A 26,999-nucleotide genomic window follows, 5' to 3' on the forward strand; every position below is an offset into this window, starting at 1 on the left:
CTAGCTATAGGAAGGTGTGCTATTCGTGTCTGGTAGAGAAAAGGATATAACTATCTATGTGGAGTGAAGAGAGCCAATGGGGCATGGCTTCTTAATGGAATGTACAGATGCAACCTGACAGAGATAGGAGCTGGGAACACAAGTGACAATTGAGAAACTGCCCCCAAAGGGACAGAATGGAAAGGGACAAATTGTGTAGCAGGAAATCATAACTGAGGATGCTTGACCTTGTGCCCTGGAAGGGAAATTCACCTGGGTCTACATAATGGAAGACACAGACAGGCAGCCCAGGAAAGCCACAGTGAAATGTAAATGCCGATAAGTGCTTCAAGGGGCGGGCCAGCACACTGGACTGGAGATTGAATCAGCATAAGCCTGCAAAAGCTGAGGCCCTGCTGATTCTGTCAGACTAACATCCCCAATCACACTCCTGTGACCTGGTGGTGGCTATCAAAGGATCCTTGGGGATGAGGTGAGGTTCAGAGAGGAGGCTGGGAGTTGCAGCAGGTACGGAAGCCTTTTGTCTAGAAACACTTTCTTTTATGGTCCAACTAGAGCTTATAACCACAGAAAGAATCTGCACTGACTGCAATCTGTTCTTGTATCTCACTGAGACCCTATCTTCCCACAGCCGGTCCAGGATCACTCTTGTGGGATAGGTGTGAGCATTGAGTTGGCGTGAGCGTCCCTGGTGGGATGCCCTCGGAATTCAGTGCACACTATCTTTACAGACCAGTGCTGAGGGCCACAGGGGCCTTTGTTTGCTCAGTTTTATTGGCTTCCAATTGCATTGCTGTTTCAAGATTTTACCTGAGCCCCCTGGAGCATACATCAATATGTTTGCTGTGGTGTAGGCCTAAATATTGGTGCAGATCAACCCAAAACATCTCATGGCTGAATGAGTTTCCCAATGCTAATGAAAGTGAGAAAAATCAGCTGGATGCAGAACAAAATCAATCCACTCAGAGGAAAAGCTGAGGAAAGCAAATGAAGGAAAATGTTATCTGGGGTCCCCTCTAGAAGGTAGGGTAATGGGAAGTTATTCTTTTCTTTATTCTCTACTTCTCAAATTTTCCACAGTCAGTGGACGTGCATCTTGCATCAGTCATAGCAATGAACACTAGCACATTTTAGACTATATAGGTGCTAAGATTGTACACAAATGTTATTGTTATCAGTTCTAAAAGTCTAGGACATTTTCACCTAGTCCATAGGAGAGTTTGCACTCATGATTAAACAATGACCACTCGTCACCCTGGGTGTTAAGTTGGGGCAGCTGGGCTCCTAGTGGTTCCCAGTGAATGCTGTGTCATAAATCTGAAGTGGTGCTCATAGGCTTATGTTCTAAATGTTTGTTTCCCGTTGCCATTAATATTTTCGAAGGCCACGTGGCTGCTAGGATAAGGGGTCTAGCTATCAGAAGTAGGTCACTAGGATTGTGATTTTTTTTTTTTGGTTCTTTTTTTTTTTTTTTTTTTTTTTTTTTGGAGCTGGGGACCGAACCCAGGGCCTTGTGCTTCCTAGGCAAGCGCTCTACCACTGAGCCAAATCCCCAACCCCAGGATTGTGATTTTTTTAACTTGGGCATGGCCTTTGGTTTGGGTCTCTTTTTCTGTTTTCTCTCCCACCTTAGTGTGAACAGCCTGGTCACATGCTTCCATGGTCACAGAGTGACCTCCCCACTATGTCTTCCCCACGACGATGGACTGAAACTCACTGTGAAAGACTCAAATCCACCAAGTGATGGCTTGTATATGCTTGACCTAGGAAATGGCACTATTAGAAGGCACGGCCCTTTTGGAGTCGGTGTGTCACTGTGGGTGTGGGCTATAAGACTCTGACCCTAGCTGCCTGGAAGTTAGTATTCTGCTGGCAGCCTTCAGATGAAGATGTAGAACTCCAGCTCCTCCTGCACCATGCCTGCCTGGATGCTGCCATGTTCCCACCTTGATGATAATGGACTGAACCTCTGAACCTGTAAGCCAGCTCCAATTAATAGTTGTTCTTATCAGAGTTGCCTTGGTCATGGTGTTTGCTCACAGCAGTAAAACCAAGACACACCATGATACATTGATGCCTGGTGAAACTGAGTCAGAATACATTTCCCCTCCTGAGGCTGTTTCTACAAGGGATTGTGGTCACAAGACACAAAAGTAACAGAGAGAGTGCGGTTCGGGAAAGGTGGGGGTCAGGGGTGGACTGGGTAATTAGCCTTCTGACAAGAAATGGAGCAGGTCATGACTTACATTTGGGATTCAGCAAATTTTCTTGCAGAGGATCAAGATTACCACTTGTGAATTTTCTCAGATGGGGATCTTCCTACTTTGTTCTTGCTCATGCTGCGACTTTTTTTTTAATGAATTATTTTAAAACGTGTGCCTTCTAAAACAAGTTTAATGACATGTCTCCCAAGGAGAGGAGGCTATGCCACTGAGATTTTACAAAGTGCATCTGAGAAATTCTTGTTCCATGTGGCCATATTCGATGCTAATACAGAGCCCTCTGTTACTGCAACGTGCGTAGTAGGGGTCCTGGCTGTTGGTATTTCCTTGATGGTGATTTTTAAATGATCTTGATGAAAACAAAAGTCTAACGTGTACTGTCGAGATTTAACAGCGCATCCCTGTAACTCCAGTACCAGGGAGGCTGAGGCAGATGAATTGCCATCAATGGCCAGACTGGGTTACACAGTAAGTGTAAAGTGTGAAACAGATCCTGCCTTGGCAAGAAGCTCAAAAGTGGCCATGGAATGCATTTTAAAGCTCTTCATAGTGTGTGGAAATGTGCCTCCAACACTGTCTTCTTCCTGAAGATGGTCACTGTCGAACTTTTGATCATTAAAAGACATCGTTTTTAATGTAATTTGTTTAATCTTTTTCTCAAGGGTCAGTAAGGTGGCTCAGAGGGCAAGGATGTTTATTGCATCAGACAACCTGAGTTTAATCCCTCAATCCCTGGGACTCACACAGTGGAAGGAAAGGATCTATTCCCCAGATTTGTCCTCTGACCCTATGTGAGCATGGCGGGAATCATGTCAACACATGTGCATACACTTATGCACACACATATTTCTGCAAGTAGAGAACTGTAATGCAAATATCTTTAAACAGAGGAAATTATATATCTCAAATTTGTATTATAGCCTTATAAAGTATTACATCTTACATTTTTGTAAAATTCTATAAAATGGTTGTTTTTCAGTACACTCACACACACACACACACACACACACACACACACACACACACACACACCCTGATTATGTAGTGTTTTATCGGCTAGCTATAACATACTATATTTAGACTTGTGTTTCCATTGTGATACTTTCATTTTCCTGTTTAAATAAAGACATATTTGTCATTTCTGTGTTTCTTTTTTTTAATAAAAGGTTTTTGATATTGTGTGTGTGTGTATGTATGAATGTTTATATGTATGTATGAGTGAGTATGTGTACTTGTGTATGCATGTATGTGTTTGTGTATATATGTGTTGTATGTGTGTGTCTTTGCGTGCATCGACACACATGGATATGTCTGTACCTGTGTGTGTACTGACTGTCCAATTTATCTTTTGATACAGCATCACTGAGACCCACAAGTTGTGACTGGTCACCCAGCTCTGGGGAATGTCCCCATAATAGAACTGCAGATGTGCACAGACCATGCCTGGCTCTGTTATCTGGGTGCTGGGAATCCTAAGACAGAACTTCATGCTTGTACAGGAAGCAGGTTGGTAACTGACTTATCTCCCCAGTCCCTATCTCTATATTCTTTGTTAGTAGTATAAAAGGACACTTTGATGTTATAGTAAACCATAGAATCCTCTGGACATAGAGACATGCCCAACTGCCATCTTCCTTCAGTCCTGTTTCTCACATATTCCTGAGGTATTATTGTGGCCTAAATGCTCCCCCATTGTCCTCTCTGAACAGTGCACTTGAGTAAGCTTCTAAGTGAGACTTCTAAGCAGCCTTGGTGATCCTAGGGGGGACAGCAGCAAATAAAATGTTCAGAAAAGAGGGGTATATAACACCAATTGCATTTTCAGTAGCAGCGGGGCCATTTCAACTTCCTCCTGAAGCTGAGACTCTTCCTATCAGCTGATGGGGGTGCCCACCAGGGAGAATACACTTTGAAAAGGTATTTTCACGTGAGCACAGTGGAAAGTCTTTTTGTAACCAATCCTATATCATGTCTCCAGCTTGCTGGCCCTTTGCACGTCATGGGTAAGAATGGAAACGCAGATGGTAGCAGCTGTAACTCAGCAGAATGAACTTCTCGTCCTGCTGAACAATCACCAAGCTACCGAAACACGACAGCACGCACCAGCCAAGTTGTCAGAGGGGCTGTTTCACAGCCATGACCTCATAGCCATAAAACACAAGGCATGTAATGTGTAAGAAAACCCAAGACAGCTTTTCCAGATTTGTTTTATTAGTAAGATTACCATATGGAAAATAACACTAAGTTATCATAAACATTCCCTTAAGGGAATACGTAGGATTCATATAGATATTTTTATTTTTTGTGGGCTTAAGTTTCGTATTTGTTGCTTACAGAGGCATGAAGCTATGCTGTCCATGATCTCTACACCACACAGTCAGCCCCAAGTGTTGAGCAAAGAGACCTGAACCTTCCCATGCCTTTGATGTTCAAGGTTCCTACAGGCATGATCATCCATACTACTGAAGGGGCCATGAGAGCAGGTGGGTAGACGCTCACTCTGGCCTATAGCAGACTTTGCACTTGCTGGCAGCTGTCAAAACCAGGCTGAGCTGGCTGTAACAACATTTCCCTTTGACTGGTCCCCACATAGGACTCACATAATCTCAGACGATCACGAAGGACTTTGACGCAGTCTGTTCTTCAAGAGTTTGAAGTTGCTTACAAATGTCCCAGTGTTCCTTTTTGTTTAAACACCTGTGAGTTTTCTTCAGCGAAAATTTGTCAATTTTTTTTTCTATCTTGATTTGATGTTTGATTAAGAGGCCTAGTGGCAACATCAACTGTGCCAGAATCATGGTAATTGTTTAAACATTTTCTGCTTGCTGTGGGTCTCCAACTGCTCCTGGGTAAATGAGGTACTTTGTTTGTTTGTTTGTTTGTTTGTTTGTTTGTTTGTTTGGAAAGAATAAGATGGCTTAGGTGACCAATAAGAAACAGGGACAAAGACCAATAACATCCAGAAATCACGTTATGAGTGTCAAAGAGTCAATGGACTTTTTAGTGGGAAGGTTGTGTCTATGACATAAGTTAAGTATTTGGGGACATGCTTCCCCTGAGGTGGACTCTCACCTTCTGAAGTCCATGCTTTGGTCAATGTAAACTACCCCTCTCTCCATAGTCCATTATGATTGAAGGCTTAAACTGTGGGGAGTAGTAGGACCTAGTGGAGGTACTGAGTCACTGTGGACATGAACCTGCAGGGACTATGTGACCTGGTCCTTTTGCCTCTGCCTTAGTTCGTCCATGCAAGCCCTACTGGACACAGGCATCTCCACCCTGAAGACAGAAACTAAAAGACCTTCTTTCAAACTGAACTGGCCCTGGGCCATGACTTTGAACCTGGTAAGTTGCCTTTGTCATTGCTTTGTAGTGTAAAGCTGACACCTATACCAAGATGTCTACACAGGCCATAAGTTCCTACAGTGTCCTAGTCACATTTGACCCAATTTCCAGCGTTTACTGCCTGTTGTTCCCCAATGTTTCAAGGCTGTTGTCTCTTCTACATGTTTCATCTTCTAGATGAAGAGTCTTACTCCAGGATTTCTTTCCACAAAGGGCTTATTTGTATCAGACTTTGCTGAGCTAGGGGCATTGACTGGCTTGAAAACTGCAACAATGTTTAGACTGTCTAGTGCTGAAAAGTCCTCTGTTCCTTTGCCATGCTTCTTAGAGGTCTCTCCTCTCCCCTGCTCTGCCTTGGGTACATTCACTGGCCATTGCCACCAACTTCTCTCATTTTCCAGTGCAGAGCTTGAGACAGTCCCCCTCCACAGTCCCCCTCCACAGTCCCCCTCCACAGTCCCCCTCCACAGTCCCCCTCCACAGTCCCCCTCCACAGTCCCCCTCCACAGTCCCCCTCCACAGTCCCCCTCCACAGTCCCCCTCCACAGTCCCCCTCCACTCCAAGCAGCACTGGCCCGGGTAGGCTTCTCCAATCCTTCTGGATTTCACTAGAGCTTTTTCTTGAACTAACTCTCTCTCTCTCTCTCTCTCTCTCTCTCTCTCTCTCTCTCTCTCTCTCTCTCATCTCCATGCAGTGTCCATTACAGAAGGTCTCACCTCAGTCTGAAAGGTGCCTCTTGAACTTCCTATAGGGTCGACATCCATTGCCTGCTTAGCTGTGCCCCCCAAAATCTTGTTTTGTTTTTTAGAATTCTTATCTCTTCCCTTCATTCGAGTTATTCTGCTAGTTCTGTTTCTCATAGACAACAATTCTCTAAACACTGAGCCAAGAGCCCTTCCCACATCAATTGACCTGCATATCTTGGGTAAATATATTTAAGACTGAGACAGACACACTAGTGTAAAGTAAATCACGGTTCAGCCACTCTGCTGAGATCTCATCAGCTCAGCACCAAGGTGATTGATGAAGTGAACAGGAAAATGCACATTTCGTCTGTCTGGCAAGATAATGCCTAAAAATTTACATTTTAATGGATGGGGAGAACAATTCAATATGGTTAATATATGATGCAACAAACTCTCGCACATTATTATAAGCTATTGCTTTCAAAAATGATCTATTGACCTTCTGTCATTGCCCAAATGGAAAAGAACAGAGAAACGCTCTGTGAGCTGTGGTTGGAGTTTGAGGGAGAGGAAAGGAAGGAGAAGCTAAAATGGTGGAGAAGCCCCTCATTAGAGAAGGTTGGCAGTGCTGTTTGGTACCCTTCGGTTCTGGATGGTATAGGCTGAGTGCTTGCTCCATGCTGTATACATACCTGAGCTCATTTAACCTCAAAGAAGCCCAAGAAGGGGAGGCTCACTTCTCCACTACCAAAGCTTGGAGAGGTCTGTGACAGGCCTGAGGTCGGTGAGTAGGTCCGCCTCCAGATCTCCACCCTTGACTCTTGCATTGTATCATTTCCCAGGAAGGCCTGGATGGGATTTTCTCTTCTGACAGAAATACACATAAGTATTCCCTTGGCTGCAGCAGCAAGCATTTTATACTAGTAAAAAAGCATCATTTTGTCTGCAGAGGTAGATGTGCTGTGGAAGGGAAGAAGTAGTTACGGTTACTGCTGTTTGTAAGGCTGCCAGTGCACACATGTGAGGCTAATGGCGTTACCTTAACATCACAGCCTTCCTGGGAGGCAAGAAAAAGATTCTTAGGCTATCTTACAGATGCTGAGATGACCCTGGGTGCTCAACCCACCTCATGGATGCTGAGATGACCCTGGGTGCTAGACTTCTGTGAACCTAGTGGTGAGTGGCAATGACACTGGAGTGTATTAGATAAAAGGAAGCTAGCTTTAGCACTAGAAACAACCTGTACTACAAGCAGACTCAATGTAGCCCGGTCCTTTGTGCACAGAATGTGTGATACTAACCTCCTCTGAATGGGCAGAAAAGTAAGGTCACTAAATTTTTTACTCCCAGCTACTAAACAGTCCCAACTCTACAGGATGTGATAATATGCAATAGGACACTTCAGAGCAGGCAGTGACACCTTTGAAACAACTACCAAATAAATACCCAAGAAAGTCCACTTTAAATGGAAGCCCTGGGGTTATCCTTTGCCCTAGAAGACCTGAAGTATCAATACCAGACAGCAGTGTCAAAGCAACTTCTCTTCTGCGGAGTGTGGTTGAGCATTCCATCTCATTCTATAGCTGAAGAGGGCCTGTGTGCTCTGTCAGGTAGATGAAAACATGCTCATAAGACTCAAACACAAGATGAGGTGTGATAATGTTCACAAATGGCAAACTCTTCGATATATACCAATAAGACATCATGAATAAGAAATAGAAATTGGAATCAAAAGAAATTCAGGTAAGCCACCAGCATTCTCCTACGTGCTGTGTGGATAAATTAAACTAAGCACAAATATACTGACTGCACATTGGCTATTCATGTGAGTTTCATGATCAACACATGTTTTGAATATGCAAAGTCATCTAGAGAATATTTATTGGCTATCCCCATTGATTAAGATACTTCTAGTACTTGGGACAGAAACCATTCGGTGAGCTTCTTGTCTCAGGACAGCTACACACAGGATGGGTTAGCTAGGGAAGTTCAGGGAGTCTCCTGCAGGAGAACCCATGCACTTGACCTTGAGGGAATGGATAGGTCAGGGAGAAAGGTGCGTAAGGGACTGTCTCTGACTCTTCTAGTGGCCAATGTGAGTACACCCTACTATCTATCAGCAGAATGAAACAGGCCCCCACCTGCATCAACCACTGCATGCATCCAAAGCCTGAGAGATGACCACATCATTATGAATTAGGCCTAGGATACCCCTCCTTCCTCTGAACCTTGGATTATGGTCCATAGTTCTCCCATAATTCTCTTCTCTGCCCTTGTCCAACTTATGGTGGGTCTTTAATCTCCCTTTCCTGGGGTTAAGTCACACTAGAAGAAGAGCCATGAGTGACTTGTTCTCTGATTCACTAGGGTAACTTTTGTTCCTATTCTATATTCCCATGGAGTAATAGGAGATGTGTTTACTTTGTTTTCTCTTGTAACAGGATACCACTGAGTTGGTAATCAATGAACCATAGAAATGTATCAAACTCACAGTGCTAAAGATCAGGAGTGTGGTGACAGCACTTGGAAAGCGCCTTTATGCTTCATCAAAGAGAATAGAAAAGAAAGTGAGCATGGTCCAGACCCAGACAGAGGACATGGGCTAACCTTTTCTTGTTATCAAGAACCCCTTCCACCGCTGACCTATGTCCTTCATCTATTTGTAAATGCAGAACTTAAACGCATTATAAAGGTTCTGCCTCTTAGCAATGGTTCAATGGCAAGTCAACTTCAACACAAATTAAGGAGGAGCATCGACCACAGAAAGAGTGTAGACGCTAAGTACAACACCCCCATGCAAGCCTTCTTCAGATCATAAAGAACAGAAGGCAGGTCAAACTTTCATTCCTATGTAACCCCTCAGACCCTGGCTCAGAACAAATATCTGAGAGTCAGTATGGGAAGAGTAACAACAAAGACCCAGGCAGTCTTGTTTACTGACTGGGAAGGTATTTCCTTGGCTTATAAACAAGATGTCTAAGATGAGACGTTTAAGATGTTTATTTAGGTCCTTGAGCAAATTTGAAAGTCAGGTTACTTTGTTTAAAGTGACTGCCAATGGAACTTTCAATCCTCTTGTCTTTGGTTTTTTGGAAGGTGGTGAAGTTTATAGATATGGTGTGACTTTGAGATGTTACTTAGCATAAGGCTGGGTCAGGTTCTTGAGACTTTACCTGAGAGGGGTTATACCACCCGAGTGTCACATTTATCCAACATTACCTGTCTTCTGCAGTCCTCTTTCCAAACACTTCCTGCTGCTTTGTGAATTGAGGGCAGAGACTTTCTCTCTGAACTAACACAACAGCCACCATCTGCATGAGAACATTCTGGACTTGAAATGTGTGGTCCAAGTTGAAATGAGCTACAAGAGCAAATAAACAGAGACTGCAAGACATAGTATATACAGCAAGTATACCATAACTTGTTAACCTGACATACTGGAGAAAGTGAAATAATAAAATTAATGTCAGCTATTCTTACATTTTATTGTATGTACTAGAAAATTTTTACATGAGACATTTTGTTGGAACAATGCTGGTTAGTAATCAAATAACTTTTCCAAACCATGATTTCATTTAAATTTAGAGAAAAGGAGAGCTCTAAGTTGGAATGCAGCTGCCCGGAGTGTGTAGTATTGAGGAAAACTTCCATGCATGAACAGATTTAAAACCCATGACCACCTATAGAGAGGGGACTCTGGGTCTCCCCAGTATACAAACAGACATAGGACATACAGAAATGACAAGTCACCGTCGTTTTGGTATGGCAAAGCTGGCAGTTAGCCCAGACCACAAGTCCTCAGTGTCTGATTTTGTTATGACTGGGACGTACCCTTGTGAACCTCTCAGAATGTGGTTAGTAATGGAGATTCTCATTTCAAAGGAAGTTTTATCTTGGGTGACATCTTTCTGGCTGACTTTGAAGCAACAGTGAGAAAACATCCGAATTCACTATTAATACAGCATGAATTCTAGAGCCAGCCAAGATGGCTTCCTGAGGGTTGGCTTGGGGACCCGATGAAGTTACTTTGCAATGACTCTGGTGGGAAGTATGAGTGACTGGGGACATAGGGTGATAAACCTTCCTATCCAGCAAACCACAGTTATACAGACACGGAGAGGAGACAGGGAATAGCTGTCCAATTGGGTTGTGGAAAAGCTCTGACAATACGAGAAGGCTCTGCTGCAGAGGCTTGGCATACATTAAGGGCTTGATAAACATCTGCTCTTTCCTCTGGGCTTCCTTTGTTAAAATCTTAAGTTAAAAGTTGCTATTAATGACTTAAAAGCACTGTAGGGCAATGCACTCAGCACACCCAGGCACCAGCTACATAGTGCAATGCCCTCACAGTGACTTCAGAGAACCTTCTAGAGCTTTCCTCAAACATATCCATGCTACAAAAGGTGTCGTTATGTTGTTTTGTACACTAAATCAATGTTGTTATGATTTTATTTTTCTCCCAATTCCTGTGTACTGCTTTTTAGTTTAACAAATTAAAAGACATCTTGAGTATACATGACTTTCACTTACAGGTAGGTTGTGGCATATTACAGACAGATAAAATATTTTTAAACAATGCCTTATCTTACCTAGGAGGTGAATAGTAAGTTAGTGGGGTTTATTATCCATTTTCCAGCCCCTCTACCCACAGTCTCGGATGATTTTCTAGAGTTGGTTTCCTTGGACTGTATCCCTTGTTTTAAATTCCATTTTATAATAGCCCCTCTCTCCTGCTCTCTCTTATTCTTTTCCTGTGTCCTTTCCCACAACGATACATATGGAATGGAGGAACAAAAGTGAGAAAAGACAGCAACACGCAGCTGCAGGATGAGACCAGTGGAGCAAAGCTCAGCAAGGGTCACAAACATCTACTGCTGCAGGGCCCTGTGTGCCTTTCCCAGGAGCTGTGCTTTTCCTCTGAGCGTCCCAGCAGGGATGGCTTAACAATTAAAAGGTAGGCTCATGAGCTTCCTAGGGGGGGGGCACTACGGGTGTTGGGACCATGAAACTGCAGGCCTTAGAGCAGATAGCGCATGCGCATGCGCACACACGCACATTGTTTAGGATGTTTACCCATGGTTTCTGACAAAGAGCACAGAAAATAATCTGAAAACCACAGGTTTCCCAGTAGCTTTGAAGTATAAGAGCAAAGAATTTTTAGAAGAATTTCTAAAAGTCACACCCTATGTGCTCACTGCAACACTACTTCTGCTTAGTACCTCACAGCACAGTACTTACGTGCTGGAAGTCAGTTGTGAACCAATGTTCTGCTCCTTAAAGAAGCTGCTGGCTGGTTGTAGAAAGAGCAGCCTGCTCTCATCCCAGCAGAGCAGATGGGTGAGTCCGGCCATGCCAACCTACTTCTTAGGCCACTTCTGACTGTTTGCTCCATTGGAGAACTCCAGTCAACCTCTGAAATGTCCAACAGCAAGCTCCTCAGCTCCTGCCTCACCCTGTGGCACGACACTGAGGAAGGTAGACGTTCTTGACTCACAAAGTCTCAGAAATGCACAGGGAATGAGATTTCAGAAAAACATTTGGATCTGATGACTAGGAGGTCGCTGAAGGATCTTGAAGAGATGGGTGCCCATTCCTCTCCTTTATGCACAGAGCTTCTGCTCGCCCACCAAAGCATACATCTCTGTTATTCTTCAGATATTTGCTTCAATGATGTACTAACAAATATCTGAAAAGGTCATCTGAAAAGCTGAAAATTTTCCAGTTTTGTTGAGTATAAACTTTTGTAGCAGGATCTGATAATTTTTTAAATTTCGTTAGTTTCTGTTGTTATGTCTCCCTTTCCATTTCTGATTTTGTTAATTTGGATACTGTCTCTATGCCCTCTGGTTAGTCTGGCTACGGGTTTGTCTATCTTGTTGATTTTCTCAAAGAACAAGCTCCTGGTTTTGTTGATTCTCTGTAGAGTTCTTTTTGTTTCTACTTGATTGATTTCAGCCCCGAGTTCGATTATTTCCTGTTGTCTACTCATCTTGGGTGTATTTGCTTCTTTTAGTATAGAACTTTCAGGTGTGCTGTCAAGCTGCTAGTGTATGCTCTCTCCAGTTTCTTTTTGGAGCTATGAATTTTCTTCTTAGCACTGCTCTCATTGTGTCCCATAAGTTTGGGTATGTTTGCCTTCATTTTCATTAAATTCTAAAAAGTCTTTAATTTCCTTCTTTATTTCTTCCTTGACCAGGTTATTGAGTAGAGCATTGTTCAGCTTCCATGTGTATGTGGGCTTTCTGTTTTTGCTGTTATTGAAGACCAGCCGATGCATGGGATCATTTCAATCTTCTCGTATCTGTTGAAGCCTGTTTTGTGATTAATTATATGGTCAATTTTAGAGAAGGTACCATGAGGTGCTGAGAAGAAGGTATCTTCTTTTGTTTTAGGATCAAATGTTCTATAGATATCTGTTAAATACATTTGGTTCATAACTTCTGTTAGTTTCTCTGTGTCTCTGTTTAGTTTCTGTTTCCATGAGCTGTCCATTGATGAGAGTGGGGTGTTGAAGTCTCCCACTATTATTGTGTGAGGTGTGATGTGTGTTTTGAGCTTTAGTAAAGTTTTTTTTTTTAAATGAATGCGGGTGCCCTTGCATTTGGAGCATAGATGTTCAGAATTGAGAGTTCATCTTGGTAGATTGTTCCTTTGACGAGTCTGAAGTGTCCTTATCTTTTTTTTGACAACATTTGGTTGAAAGTCTATTCTATTCAATATTAGAATGGCTACTCCAGCTTGTTTCTTGGGACCATTTGCTTAGAAAGTTGTTTTCCAGCCTTTTACCTCTGAGGAAGTGTCTGTCTTTGTTCACTGAGGTGGGTTTCCTGTATGCAGCAAAATGCTGGGTCCTGTTTACTTACCCAGTTAGTTTGTGCCTTTTTATTAGGGGATTGAGTCCATAGATATTAAGAGATATTAAGGAAAAGTGATTTGTTACTTCCTGTTATTTTTGTTGTTAGAGGTGGAATTGTTCATGTAGCTATCTTCTTTTGGGTTTGTTGAAAGAATATTACTTTCTTGCTCTTGTAGTTTCCGTTCTTGTGTTGGAGTTTCCCATCTATTGTCCTTTGTAGGATTTGTGTAAAGATATTATGTAAATTTGTTTTTGTCATGGAATATATTGGCTTTCCATCTATGTTAATTGAGAGTTTTGCTGGATATAATAGCCCAGGCTGGTATTTGTATTCTCTTAGGGTCTGTATGACATCTGTCCAGGATCTTCTGGCTTTCATAGTCTCTGGTGAGAAGTCTGGTGTAATTCTGATAGGTCTGCCTTTATGTTACTTGACCTTTTCCCTTACTGCTTTTAATATTCTTTCATTGTTTTGTGCATTTGGTGTTTTGATTATTATGTTACAGAAGGAGTTTCTTTTCTGGTCCAAGAGTACACATGGAGTGACCCATGGCTCCACCCGCATATGTAGCAAAGGATGGCCTTGTCCGGCATCAATGGGAGGAGAGGCTTTTGGTCCTATGAAGGCTTGATGCACCAGTGTAGGGGAATGCCAGGGCAGAAAGGCAGAAGGGAGTGGATGGGTTGGTGGCTGAGCATCCTCATAGAAGCAGGGGAAGGGGGATGGGATAGGAGGTTTCCGGAGGGGTAACCAGAAAAGAAGATAACATTTGAAATATAAATAATGAAAATATCCAATTTTTAAAAAGCTCAAAATTACTATATAATTTTTTCAACTTAAAAGCTAATAAATACAGGCTGGGAGAATTACAAGTTAGTTTAGCAGAAATATCTGAAAACTTCATGAATGATTATAAACTTTCAAAGAAACATATCACTGGAGTTTTTAGGGTGAAAGCCTACCAACTAGTTTGGCTACCTACCTACAATATTGCAACTGAATAGACAAATAATAGTGATTCCTATGGAGAGGTAATTTACTCAATGTGACCACATGGGGGAAAAGATAGCATTCCATTGACCCTGACATCCCTCTTCTGGATCCTGATCTGAGGTTTCAAAAGGAGGGAAGCAGTAAGCAGCAGGCATGATCAAGTTGTCCCTCCGATCTCTAACCCATGGGGTTATCTACGCTTCAGAATCTCTAGCAGTTTGTTGGAAGAACTGTGTGAACCACCTCCCTGGGACACATGCTGCTCTCTGGCTAGCACCAGAGCTTCCTTCAGCTTCTTCTTCCTTGAGCATTGGATTTCTGGAGACTTTTAATTCTTGGGGGTCAGTTTTTTCAATAGCCTGATAGCATAAGTGACTCTCTGTAAAATATCCTCTTTCCTGCTAGGTTAGTTACATTGAGGGCTAGTTAACTCTCTCTGGCCACCATTTGTTCATTGATGCCCATGAGGAACTTTTTCCAAAGGAATTGTAGGCCACACTTTGAGGTTCAATGAGAAGGCCATATTAGAGACCATATTTTATTCTGACAGGGGCTGTTCTTGCCCCAGGGTCCTCTAGGACAGTCATCTGCTGTGGAGATGAGGATGCCCAAGCTCTGAGAGAGCCATCAGCTATAGAGATGAGGATGCTCACGCTATTGTCTGAAGTCCTGTTGGCCTTGATCTATGAACTCTTCCTTCCTCAGATCACAATGCTCATGAGATTCAGTTTGAGAAGTAAACCCAGAATCCTCTTCTGGGTGAGTGAAGGTTCCTAGCAGTGCCACCAAAGCACTGGATCTCATTTTTCTTTTTTAACAAACTAACTAACTAACTAAGTAAGTAACTAACTAACTAAAACAGTGTTGAAAAGAAAACTAACATGAACTTGAACTTGAGCCTAGAACCCCCTTTCATGAGAATGGAGCCCAGGAGGTACAGAGCCTGCCTGATGCCTGGGGCAAAACTCTTGGCTTTCTAGAGCAGTGGAATCTGAGTCGGACTACAAGCACCTGTCTTTTGAAAGGATGCCAGGCTGAATGAAAAAAGGAAAGCATACCATACCATGTTTGAAAAAACAAACAAACAAACCAAAAAACAAAACAAAACAAAACTAAACAACAACAAAAAAAAGCACGAGAGAGTGGGCATTTGTCCTTGCAGTTAAAGTAAAATTATCACAGCTGGCCCAGTGACTTCCCTGCTGAGGCTGGGAACAGAACTGTGTGGTGCAAAGGGACACCTGAGGTGGCAGTTGACCCAGTTCATGTGCCTGGCCTCTGTGCCATATCATCCTTTCAGATAGGAAGAACAGCAATTTATCAATAAGACACAGTCCACATAAAATGAGAAGTTCTCTCCTACAAAGGAGGGAAGTCTTCCAAAAGAGTTCATAGAGATCACAACCAGAAGAACACACTGCAAGAAAAGCATGGGTGGCAGGGATTGCAAACGGTTGACTAACATTCCAGAAATATGACACAGCACAGAGAAAATAATTCAAAGATCAGTTAGATGGCTCCAGTGAGAGATAGTTGAATAGCAGGAAATGACCTGGCTTTTTCTTTGAGAAAAATTTATAGAGCTCTTGGAAGAAATCATAGAAGTGAAAACAAGCAATAGATGTGAACAAGATTACTCTAGGAATACAGTGGGGATAAAATAATGTGCTTGAGGAAAAGGAATAAAAAAAGAAGGGGGTATTTGAGTGTGAGTGAGAAAAGAAGAAAGGAAGAAAGGACTCACACGGAGGGATCTCAACTTCCCCACAAGTGGGCGTCCCTGGTAGAGGGAACAGAACAGACGCGCCAGCTTAATAGGGTAAATAAGACCTAACAGCTGTAGTTTCAAATGAACCCGCCTACTTCATAGCTGGGGTCAAGGTCAATGTGTCAGAAACATCAATGACAGATATGTCTTACTAACACTGCTGTACTTCAAGGACAGAGTAAGGGTCTGAGCATAAACACGTCTTCAAGCCTGTACCAGGGAAACTTAGTGGGGCTTTAGAGGTTAACAAACTAAGAGTCACTTCTAGAACACAGTAGGGTGAGGAGTCAAGTCTTCAACCAAAACAAACAAACAAACAAAAAACCATGGCTTAAGAATGTTCTGCCTAGACAAACTGTTGTTTAACATGTCTATGGATGCAAGAACATCAGAAAATAAAAAATAGATAGCTATGTGTCCTTTCTTAAGAAACAAAGCTGAGATGCCAATCAGGAGACAAAGGGAGTGGCTATGGCCACAGTGAGGAAAGCCCTACATCTGTTCCATACAGAAATAGGACGGAGAGGTTGGGGGAGCTGTGGTTACAGAAAAGCACATAACTTAAAAATAAAGATGGTGGAGCAGACCAGACATGGGAGGGGAAGGGGGAAAGGCTATGTAAGAAGGAGCTTCTTTAGTAACATGGTTCTTCGACCTACCACTTAAACAATAACCCAGCAACTAGGAATGTGTTGATATGGAGAGCCATGACTGAGGGTCCAAGCATGGCAGCTATAACAAGCCATGACTGTATGGCACAAGTTAGGTGACAGAGATCCATGTAAGAATGGTGAGTTCTCCTCTCATGCTGAGTCATCAGAGACTCTACACACACACACACACACACACACACACACACACACACACACACACACAGAGAGAGAGAGAGAGAGAGAGAGAGGGAGAGAGAGAGAGAGAAAGTAAAACATGATAAAATGGTCATAAAGGTTCAAGGTCATGATGAAAGGGACCCAGAACACACTCACGTCTTCAGCTCTGTCAGAACAACAATACACATACAATAATAAACCTAAGGTGACGTAGAAAATAAACAAACACATGCCTTTAATTCACGTGCATAGCATTATGAAGGGCAGGCGTAACTAAAGATGACCCATCACACTAGTAAACTAATTCTCACATCAAAAATGTAAAGGTACTGAAAGGAAATGACAGACGCTTGAATGGCTGAGCACAAAACAACCATGTGCTACATCAGTGTTTCTCAACCTGTGGGTCGTGACCCCTCTGAGGGGCAAACGACCTTTTCACCAGGGTCACCTAAGACCATCAGAAAACACAGATATTTACATTATGATTCATAACAGTAGCAAATTATAGTTGTACATTAGAAATGAAATTAATTTTATGGTTGTGGGTTACCACATTATAAGGAACCATATTAGAGGACCACAGAATAATGAAGACTGGGAACTGCTATACTGCACAGACTGAAGACCAGAGGTGGAGCAGGTCTCCTGATAGCATATTTGCTTTGGTTTGAAGGTTTATTTCCCACCAAATTGGTACATTTACACACAACTCTTCAAGGGGACAGTATGGCAAGGTGTGATCTGTGATGCTAGGTCAGGAGAACTCTGCCCTCAGAAATAAGTTGGTGCCCAGATAAAAATGACAGAAGTAGCCCCCCTGGCTTCCTGCCTTATAAGGACACACAAGAGCCCATCTCTGAGACAGACCCCCAGATATTCAATCTACTGACACCTTGATCCTGTACTCCTCAGCTTCTGGAATTATATGAGCAGCAAATTGTTCGTAAAATATATCTGGGCTAAAATACTGTGTAATAGCAAGCAGAGTGGACCAAAACATTAGTTTATGAAGAGTTAAAGAAAAAATACTAAAAATATAGAGGTTGTTTCATGAAGAAGAAGAGCATTACAAGGAAGCTCTAATTTTAATGGGCATGTACTTCAAATATCAAAGCACTGACATTCATATAGCAAAAGCCACTGGAATGTGAGGCAAACAAGGCAGCCTTCAGTTCACTACTTTTATCCCATAAGGAAAAAAAATAAGGATAATCCAGTCCAATACCCTTTTTAATTTTAAAGATACATATATCCAAAAGACTGCATATAGGCATTTACGTTTTGACTTAATGATGTGTCGCCAAGATGAAGACTATTTTCTGTGACCCTGTGTGATGGCTTAGAGAGTAAGGGCTTGATGCTCAAGTCTAACAACCAGATTTCCATCCCTAAGACCCATGTAAAGGTGCACAGAGGAAATTGACTCCACAAAGTTGTCCTTTCACCTCCATGGTACACCTACACATACACAGACACAAACATACAACACACTGGATAAATATGAATTCATTTGAATAATCTTTTCTAAATTATACAACCTTGAATCTTAAAAAAAACTGTAATAAAGAAATCGCCAATAGATTTCACATTGAGCTTAAGGAAAACAAACTATAATTAGTAATAAAAAGATACCAAAAACTTGAAAGTAAAGGGAGAGGTCAGAGAGTCCCAGGGGAAGACCATGGAAGGCATCTCCAGCGTGAGGGTTCAAGGCATTGCTCAGAAGACAATGCTCAACTGAGAAAAGAATCAAGATGATCTATGCTTATTGAAATCATTATTTCTGGGTAATGTCCTTGCTTTCAATTCCTACATTAAAACCCCTGATAAAGCTTACTGTGATATCACAGTACTCAGCTAGCTTTCAGCATTTGAGGGAAGTGCTCACTGACTAAAGCATCCTCGTGCAGGATTTGTGGGCTAATGATAAGAGGGCCTGCTTCTTGTGAATACAATCGACCTTGACTTTTCCCCAGGATATCGGGGGCAGCATCAGTGCAAATGGACTCACATATGTCAAGCATTAAGTTATGCTTTTGAAAGGCGCTCATGACAGGACTGAGCACATCTGACCCTTTGTAGTTATTTGGAATGGTTCACAGAACAAGAATCCTTTGATCTGTTTCTTCTTTATGCACATCACAAACACAGGGCCTTCCCACAACTAGCAGCCAAGATTGACTCAGACGAATACCCATGTGGAAGGGACATCCATGATTAGCCAGTATAACTTACAATGGACGAAGCTACAATGGGTCCCACCATTTTCCAAGGGATGCCCTTATTTTCTGCCTTTTATATAGAATGCTTATTTCCTTTCTGCCTCTGCCTCTGCCTCTGATACTGGCTTTTTGGAATCTCTATTAATATACAATTTTCCACCTATTGTGTATCAAACTTCTCTCTCTCACCTTCCAAATACGTAACAGGTTAAGAAACTTACTAAAGACATGGGCTTCTCACATGTCAAAACTAAACATCTCAAGGCGTTTTACAAATGGTCTCAGGTCCAACTGCACAGCCTTGTTTGGTTGTTAAGGTTTGGCGTGCTGATGGTTTGAATTTAAGGTTTAAAAATAACGAAGTGCACAGAATACATTCCAGCTCACAGACACCATAGAGCATATGTCTTTACCCAAGTCCTTGCCCCCATCTGTGCTTCTTCACCAAAGCTTGCCCCTAAATGTACGAGTGCTTTTGGGATGGTGTAGAGTGTTGCTAGAATCACATCTACAGTACGAGTTCATCTTCATGGTTTCTGTGTCCCAGACTTCAGGCTTTAAAATATGCGTCATTTACGTATGACCTCACAACTACCCAAATGGGGTAAGAATAATAACCACCATCTTTATACAAAAGCAAAAGTGGATTCTTAAAAGAAGCTGGAAGACTGAGCTCTTTAAATCCATTTCCTTGTCAGAGAAACCAACTGTTCTTAGAAAAACAGTTACATCCAATCTAGAGGAGGAAAGGCACAGGGCATGTTCAGAATTCCTCGTTACCTAAGTCAGCGGAAAGACCAGTGAGGTTAATACAGCAGGTTTGTCCCAGTTTACCCCAAACTTACCTTGCTTCGAAACTGAAAGTCCTATGTTACAGGAAACCCCTGGGAAGATGATCATGACAAATCATGAGGTCGTGTTGAAGGACACAGACACCAAGATCGTGGCCTACCATAGGACAAAGACAGGCAACGTTGAGCTACACGAAGAGCTACAATGAATTGAAATGCATCAAATACACATAAAAAATGAGTTCCATAATGATGCTATAAAACAACTAGTTGGTCACTGTTAGCACTAACTCTTATTTTGAAAATCAATGATTTATTTGACCTTCCTGAAATGAAAGTACCAGCAGGAATCTGGCTATTGAAGGGGGAATGGAATTCCTTTTATGTAGATTATTGTGATGATGCCTGAAGGAGACACATAAAAACACGACTTGTTATTATCCCGAACAATCATATGGAGTTGCTAATTATACTAAAAGAGAAGCAACCAAATATCTACCTGCTAGAAAAGCTACTAATACACTTCTTGCCCTTACCCCCACCAAAAGAATTAAAACACAGCAAAAACATGACTCAACATCTGGCGAAGAGTCTTAGATCTAAAGGCAGGAAGCCCAGAGGACAGAGCAGCAAAGCCCCAGGGATACAATCAGACAACACAGACTGTGGGAAGTTCTACAAGACCCAGGGTCAGGGTTATTTAAGCAATAATTACATGGACTGAGGAGTGGAAACGGAATGCATACACTGTGGAAGAGGATAGCTCTGTCATCCTTTGGGAAATAAAGTTATAAAGTTGGAAAATTTGGGGTGATTGTTAACTTAAGCTGTATTTGCCGATTTGATGGTGTTCAGTAATTGGTTTACTATCTTGGTCTCTTTCTGAGGCAGGATCTCATTAGATAGCACAGGCTAGCCTCAAACTCACCCTCTTACTGCCTCTGCCTACAGTGCTAGGATTACAAGTGGCTGTCACACACTTAGTTTTAATTTTTAAATTTAGTAGGTATTGTAGTTTTATTTGTTTCAAAGAACTGTGTTTTTTTTTTTTTTTTTTTTGGTTCTTTTTTTTGGAGCTGGGGACCGAACCCAGTCAAAGAACTGTGTTTTAAACATATGTGCTAATATGTTATGAGGGCGAGTGTATGGTTTATTTCCAGAAATGTGCTTTAAATTAATATAGGATGTGGAAATGGGTTATGATATGATGAAACAAGATCGACTGAATTAATAACTGTTGAAGTTGAGGGGTAGGTACGGGGGGTCCTCTATCATATCTATCTTTGTAGGCTTTTTTGTGGGGAGGAGGGAGACGGAGATCCAGGTAAGATTTTAATGCTAGTTTGATTTTCTTAAATGTTCTTATAGAAAGGAAGAAAGAAAGAAAGAAAGAAAGAAAGAGAGAGAGAAAGAAAGAAGAGGAAAAAGAGAAGAAAAAGAAAGGAAGGAAGGAAGAAAGGAAGGAAGAAAGAGAAAAAGAAAACAAAAGAGATTTAAAATGTGGCTCTTAAGTATGACAGAGCCCTGTGTAATTTAGCACTCATCTGCCTAGTGTGGGTCACATGAGAGTTCAAGACAGTGGGACACCGTGAGACAAGTCACCAGAAACAGATTTTTAGCATGTTCTCTCTTGCTCTGTGTTCTAGTCAAGTTGTAGGAACACTTCTTTATTCAATTCCCTGCCATTTCTCTCTCCAAGGGAGACCATCTCACCATTTGTAGGATACACACTATCCCTGGTAAAACTCCCAGAAGACTTCATCTGTGGATGTCTTTTAAATATCCACCTCCACTCTCCCTAAAGATGAAACAACTTTACGTCTTCACAGGGCGAACTTGTCAACTTTTGTTGCCTTCTGTACACAGAGCCATGTGGATGCTCAAATGTTCATTAGCATACATCACAGAGCTCTGATTCCCCAGATGGTCTGCACGATCAACAGGGTGGTGGGATCATTCTGCATCCCTCTGGGGCACACAGTGCTGATGCTGAAGTTTCCCTGTTTTCTGAGATTGCAGAGCAATCACTCTAGTCTTCCGCGAAGCTGCCTCGAGTCCTTGCCAGGGCCCACTCCACTGCCTGCTCTTGTCTAGAGCTTTTTCATTTGCCCGAGGTGGGAGAGATCTACTCCCCAATCGCATTTCCAGGCTGTGCCCAGGTGCCTTTCATTCTCACCACACTCCTTCTGCCTTGTGGATCTGAACTTCAGAGATGTCCACGCAGCCTGCTGTCTCAGACACCCTGAGCGGCATTCACTTTTACCCTCTCCTTCAAACTCAAATCATTTTTATCTAGTGGCTGATGGTCAGAAAACTGACTCTTTCAGATCATAGGATCCTCAGAGTCTGGTGTTGCACATCTGGACTTCAGACTGCACAGCTCAAAGACCAAGGATTAATGTTTTCTTTCTGTTCTCCACAATTATCCCTAAGGGCAACAGTGTCTCCAGATCTCACCGGCTAACGAGGCGGTGGGCCATGGATTAACAGCAAGTATGTGAAAGAAGATGCTAGCTGCTGGAATGGTAAAACGTGCCTGTGCCATGTGGGGATAGTAACTGTACAGGATGGCCTGCAGAAGTCCATAAAACTTAGACTGGTTTCTCTCAGGCAACTATTATTGAAAGAAAGCCGTTTTAACTGACTTCCTCCCAGTCTAAGTTCTTATGATTTACACCATTTTACTTTTAAGTGAAAATAAGCCTCCCGGGCTAGTTATAGCTGATTAGATCCAAAAAACCATTTATAGGACACAGTTTACCACTTAGCATTTCCACAGGAGGGAAACTGCCTGGAAGGAAGTTGGGCAAGACAGTTGAACAATGAGTGCACCTAAGTGGATGGGCTCAAGAAGACCCAATCAAATCTTCCCTTTGTGTTTAAGGGTTGCCAGAAGAATAAAGGGCGGAGACTTCTTTGAGCTCTGTAGGAACCATAGAGAATGCCGAGCAACTCTTTGGAAACTGAATCTGCCGCTCTGCAGTGCAGAACGGGGAGCTGGAAATCTAGTGTGGGCTATACAGTGTTAACTTTCACACGATCTCATGCTCTCTTCTGTATTTTCTATCAAATCCCTATTACTTAGGTAACAGTATCCTTCTTCCGGGGCCTATATGAACCCGATAGGTACTATAATATCTAACTCATAAAACTCAGAAGAATCAGTGAAATGCAGCTTCCATAGCTTCTAGCCATGGCGCCCAGGGCACAATAAAGAGCGATCTGACACATTCAGAATTTCTTATTGACTAGTCAGAATTGCTTGACTCACGTGTTACCACTGTGCACACTAGTCAGTGGCTCCAAGATATTCTTATTAGATGGAGTTTCCAAAAAAACTCAAGAATTGTTATTCTTGATTGGCATTAGGCATTTACTAAGAAATTGCTATTCACTCATCTACCAATAAGTACAAAAAAACTGTAAAAAAGAAACTCTCTTTGCAGTTAGGGACTCAGGAACTGAAGATAAGGCCCATCACCCTTTTCCCACAATTCCCTGATGTCTGAAAACCCGTACTTTGTGTTGTCACTCATTAAATTGAGAAAAGTTTCGAAAGGTGCTATGTGGTTTGTTAAAAATTACACAGAATCAGTGGCTGTCACCGTTTCTGCAATGTTCTCTTTAGAAGGAAGGACAGTTTCTGGTCACAAATACATTTCATGTAATCACAACAAAACATACTTAATTCTTAAAAAAAAATCAAAGGAAGTGTAGAGTCTACCTATGTTCTCAGAGAACCAACTGCCATAAAAACCTCCGCACTCTGAACAGCCATTTTGGACTCACTGGGAACTTCTTAGGAAATATTGGACAGTTGGTTTTGCCTTTTAAAGTCTGTGGTCTTCATGAACTGTATCTACAGTGGTACGTATGCCTTTTGGAAGACTCCTAATGGAAGGACTTACATTTTTCAACATCAGTGAATCCATAACCAAGAGCATCAATGCACAAAAGAAGCGAAGCCCCCATAGCTGGTTTGCAGAGGGCCGAGAGAGACGTGCCCTTTCCGAAAGGCCGTGGGAAGATATGAATGGAGAAAGGTTTCATTAGGAAAGAATAACAAAAGCCATGGAACATCAGGACTCCCACACACTGCTGGGGAGGTACATTTTTACAACCTCTGTGAGGGTCAGTTTAGAAATATACATCAAAATGATGGCTTGCCTGCGCCCTTTGACCCGGAAATTCCACTTATAGGAATTTATCCTAAGCATGCATTAGAACATCATTTGTAGTATCAAAAGCCTGGGAATTGCCTAAATGTTCATTAAAGGCAGAGAGTGTATAACATATCTTCATAATATGAAATAGTACAGTTGTTAAAAAAAAAGAGTACAGAAAAAAAAAAGAGTACGAAGCTGTGTACCTAAAATTCTACACAGGGACATTACAGCCTCATTGTCCATAGCTGCTGATCATCAGATGGCTTGTGGTGTTCTTCAGTAGATGAAGGGAGACTAAATCTCTACACTCAGATAGATGATGCAGGCTATTGAGTGATAAAAAGAAATGACCGATTAAATCGAGAAAAACCATGGAAGGGAATTCAGTGCACATTAGTAAATGAAAGACACCCATCTGGGTATGTTCCGTATTGTGTGACCATCACTATGTAGAATTCTGGAGAAAGCAAAACCGAGGTGAAGGGTGTTCAGGGCAGGAAGGAAGAAAGGGAGCGCTGGGGTCGGGGGAGGGCAGCTATCATCACTAACAAAATGCCCAAGATAATCAGACTAAAAGAAAGAAAAGCTTATTTGGGTTATGTGGAGTCAGAACCTTAGGTCCAGGGACAGCAGGAAAACTCAGTGGGTAAAGTTGCTAGCCACATAAGCTGGTCCCTGGGACCCATGTAAAGGTGAGGAGAGAATCAACTCCACAGAGTTGTCTCCTGTCCTTCACAGGCACACCATGGCACACTTGTCTACATAGTCATAACTCACACAACAGCAATAACGAAGAGACGAGAAAAGAAAAAAGAAATAGTGTAGGTTTGTAGTCACTCGAGGCTACGATGCATGGCGTCTCATGGTGGGAGCATGTGGCAAAGGAGTTAAATTCACCTCCTGGCAGTCAGGACGTAGCTGCTATCACATTATCCTTCTCAAAGCTACAAAGCAAGCAATGGCCTAACTTCCTCTAGCCAAGTTTCACTACCTCCCAACAGCTCCTCCTACAGACCAAGCCTTAAAGACCAAGTCTTTGACCCCAGCCCTCACAGGATACCTACACCCAGCTATAGAGCAGGCAGGAGGACGACTCCCACATCCCCACAATACTGGGCACTGACTGCACTCCCAAACAAAACCATAGCATGTGCAGCACTGGCGTGAACCTGAATAGAAACTATGGACTCTAGGGGATACGTTTTTAACAAATGAACCAGTCTACTGCAGGCCTTTGTGGGAGGGGTTGTTTTGGGGGGCCTTTGTGGGGACATGGGAGGCTCATGGATGCTCTCCATTTTCTGCTCAAATTTTCTATGACTCTAAAATTGTTAGCATGGAGTGCCTCCAAGAAAGGTTAAGAGACAAAAGCCTGCTGTGTGCCTTGTGATCTTCTGATAGAGGAGAGCTTATCAAGCAGACATTCACTTTCTAAGTGGCCAGTTGTGCTAGCAAGTACATGTATAATTTGTACATGTATAACAAGACTGATTCCTTTCTTACTATGCTGGGGCACTGAAGAGGAAACAACAAATATATAATACAATGTGTTATATTCAAAACATTATTTGATTCCCAGAAATGTCATCTGTACCATCTGGTGGGGGACAGAAGATGTTCCAGTTCCACAGAGCTCCCATGGGCTGCTCAGTATGAAGTTGCAGATCCACAATATCTACAAATTGTCTAATTTATCTCTACTCAAATACAAACAGTTCATTCATCATAATGGGACCCCCCCCCTTCCCAGTCCTCCTATTGCCTGTTTGTAAAGAGAGTGATGTTTTCATTTGTTTATTGAACAAAAGGCAACTCTTGCTTTTGTGGGAGAAAAGGTCAGGTTGTGAAGCTGTGATGTAATCAGAGGGCTAAGGGTAAATTGCTCTAAGGTCATGTCAAGGTCATTCTATGGCAGAGAGCGCTGTGGAAGAACAGGGGGTGTTAAGCAGCGAGAATGTCTGTAATGACACACAGATGGAAAGAATGTGAACACATTAAGTCCAGTAGATAGGCATTGCTTCTGGCTGTCATCTCAGAAGGAGTAAGCAGGTCTCAACACAGGGGTGGGCACTTTAGAATGGTGCCAGAGAGAGAGAGAGAGAGAGAGAGAGAGAGAGAGAGAGAGAGAGAGAGAGAGAGAGAAGAATGGGTCTACTGTTTCTAAAACACACAAGCAGAAACTGGCCAGTCTAGAGTCTTTGTCTTAGAGGAGAAATTGTAAGAATTTCAGTCAAAGAGAAAGCAGTTTGTCACTAGCCCTTAACATCTCTAGTTAGATGTCTGACTTTCTGGAAAGGGGTAAGAGGTACGGGAGAGGGGTGAAAAGTGGGGAGAAGTCCCAGAGGAGAGGCCTTCTGTGGTCCCCTCTGTAGAAGTCACACTGACACAATGGCACTTGGCTGGAGTTTCAAGACTGTAGTGGCTGGGGCAGTGTGATGGGGAGCTTGAGACCAATCTGAGCTGTATAGTGAGCGACTGTGTCAAGAGAAAAAAAATCATGTTTTCTTTACTTTTTACAAAAATTTTATCTGACAGAGACAAATTAAATTTTGTAAAATGATACATACAATGTTGTTTCCTTTCTTTGTTTTTGTTTTGATTTGATTTGGTTTGATTCTTTTGGTGCTGGGAACTGAACACAGGCCATGCACAGCCATGCAAATGACCCCCTTTGACACATCTCCAATACTGCTTTTAAATTTGTTTTACATTTTAATTTTTTCTGTGTTTGTGGGTAAGTGTGTGTTATGGTGTGAGTACACGCGGAGATCAGAGGACAACTTTCTCTCGGGAATAGACTTTTCTTCCACCATGTATGCCCAAAGGCACACATTCAGATCACCAGGCTGGCTGCAAGCACCTTTACTTGCTCAGTCATTTATCTGGCCCCGCATTAAATATGCCTAGTTCCAGCTCTGTAGGCATAAATTTTTTGCAACCTACTTTAATAAGGGTTCAGCCTCTCCTCAGCCTGCCACCCAACAGAGGGAGTGGAAGAGAAGTTATTAGGATATGAGGAAGTGGACCTGTTCAGCAATAGATCTTTACTTCTTCTTTGTCAGCGGTTCAGTCCCATAGCAAACACCAAATATAACCCAGCAGCTACAGTCCAGTC

General features: G+C 42.4%; 1 long non-coding RNA gene across 7 annotated transcripts in view; it reads left to right on the forward strand.

Moving 5' to 3' along the window:
* Positions 1-22,955, forward strand: part of LOC102547888 (uncharacterized) — a 47,739-nt gene extending 24,784 nt beyond the window's left edge. For 2 of the 7 annotated variants that reach the window (XR_010058157.1, XR_010058158.1), the window contains 7 exons: positions 3,580-3,728; positions 4,559-4,705; positions 5,462-5,567; positions 8,696-8,821; positions 8,927-11,208; positions 14,673-14,863; positions 21,087-22,955. This is a non-coding gene — a long non-coding RNA (uncharacterized LOC102547888). Of the gene's footprint in view, positions 1-3,579; positions 3,729-4,558; positions 4,706-5,461; positions 5,568-7,349; positions 8,822-8,926; positions 11,209-14,672; positions 14,864-21,086 lie in introns of all 7 variants that reach the window. The other 5 variants (XR_005494023.2, XR_010058161.1, XR_010058160.1 and 2 more) reach the window with 5 other exon arrangements.
* Positions 22,956-26,999: the final 4,044 nt, after the last annotated feature.

The sequence above is a fragment of the Rattus norvegicus genome, chromosome 15 (genome assembly GCF_036323735.1).
Source record: "Rattus norvegicus strain BN/NHsdMcwi chromosome 15, GRCr8, whole genome shotgun sequence".
NCBI classification, from domain to species: domain Eukaryota; kingdom Metazoa; phylum Chordata; class Mammalia; order Rodentia; family Muridae; genus Rattus; species Rattus norvegicus.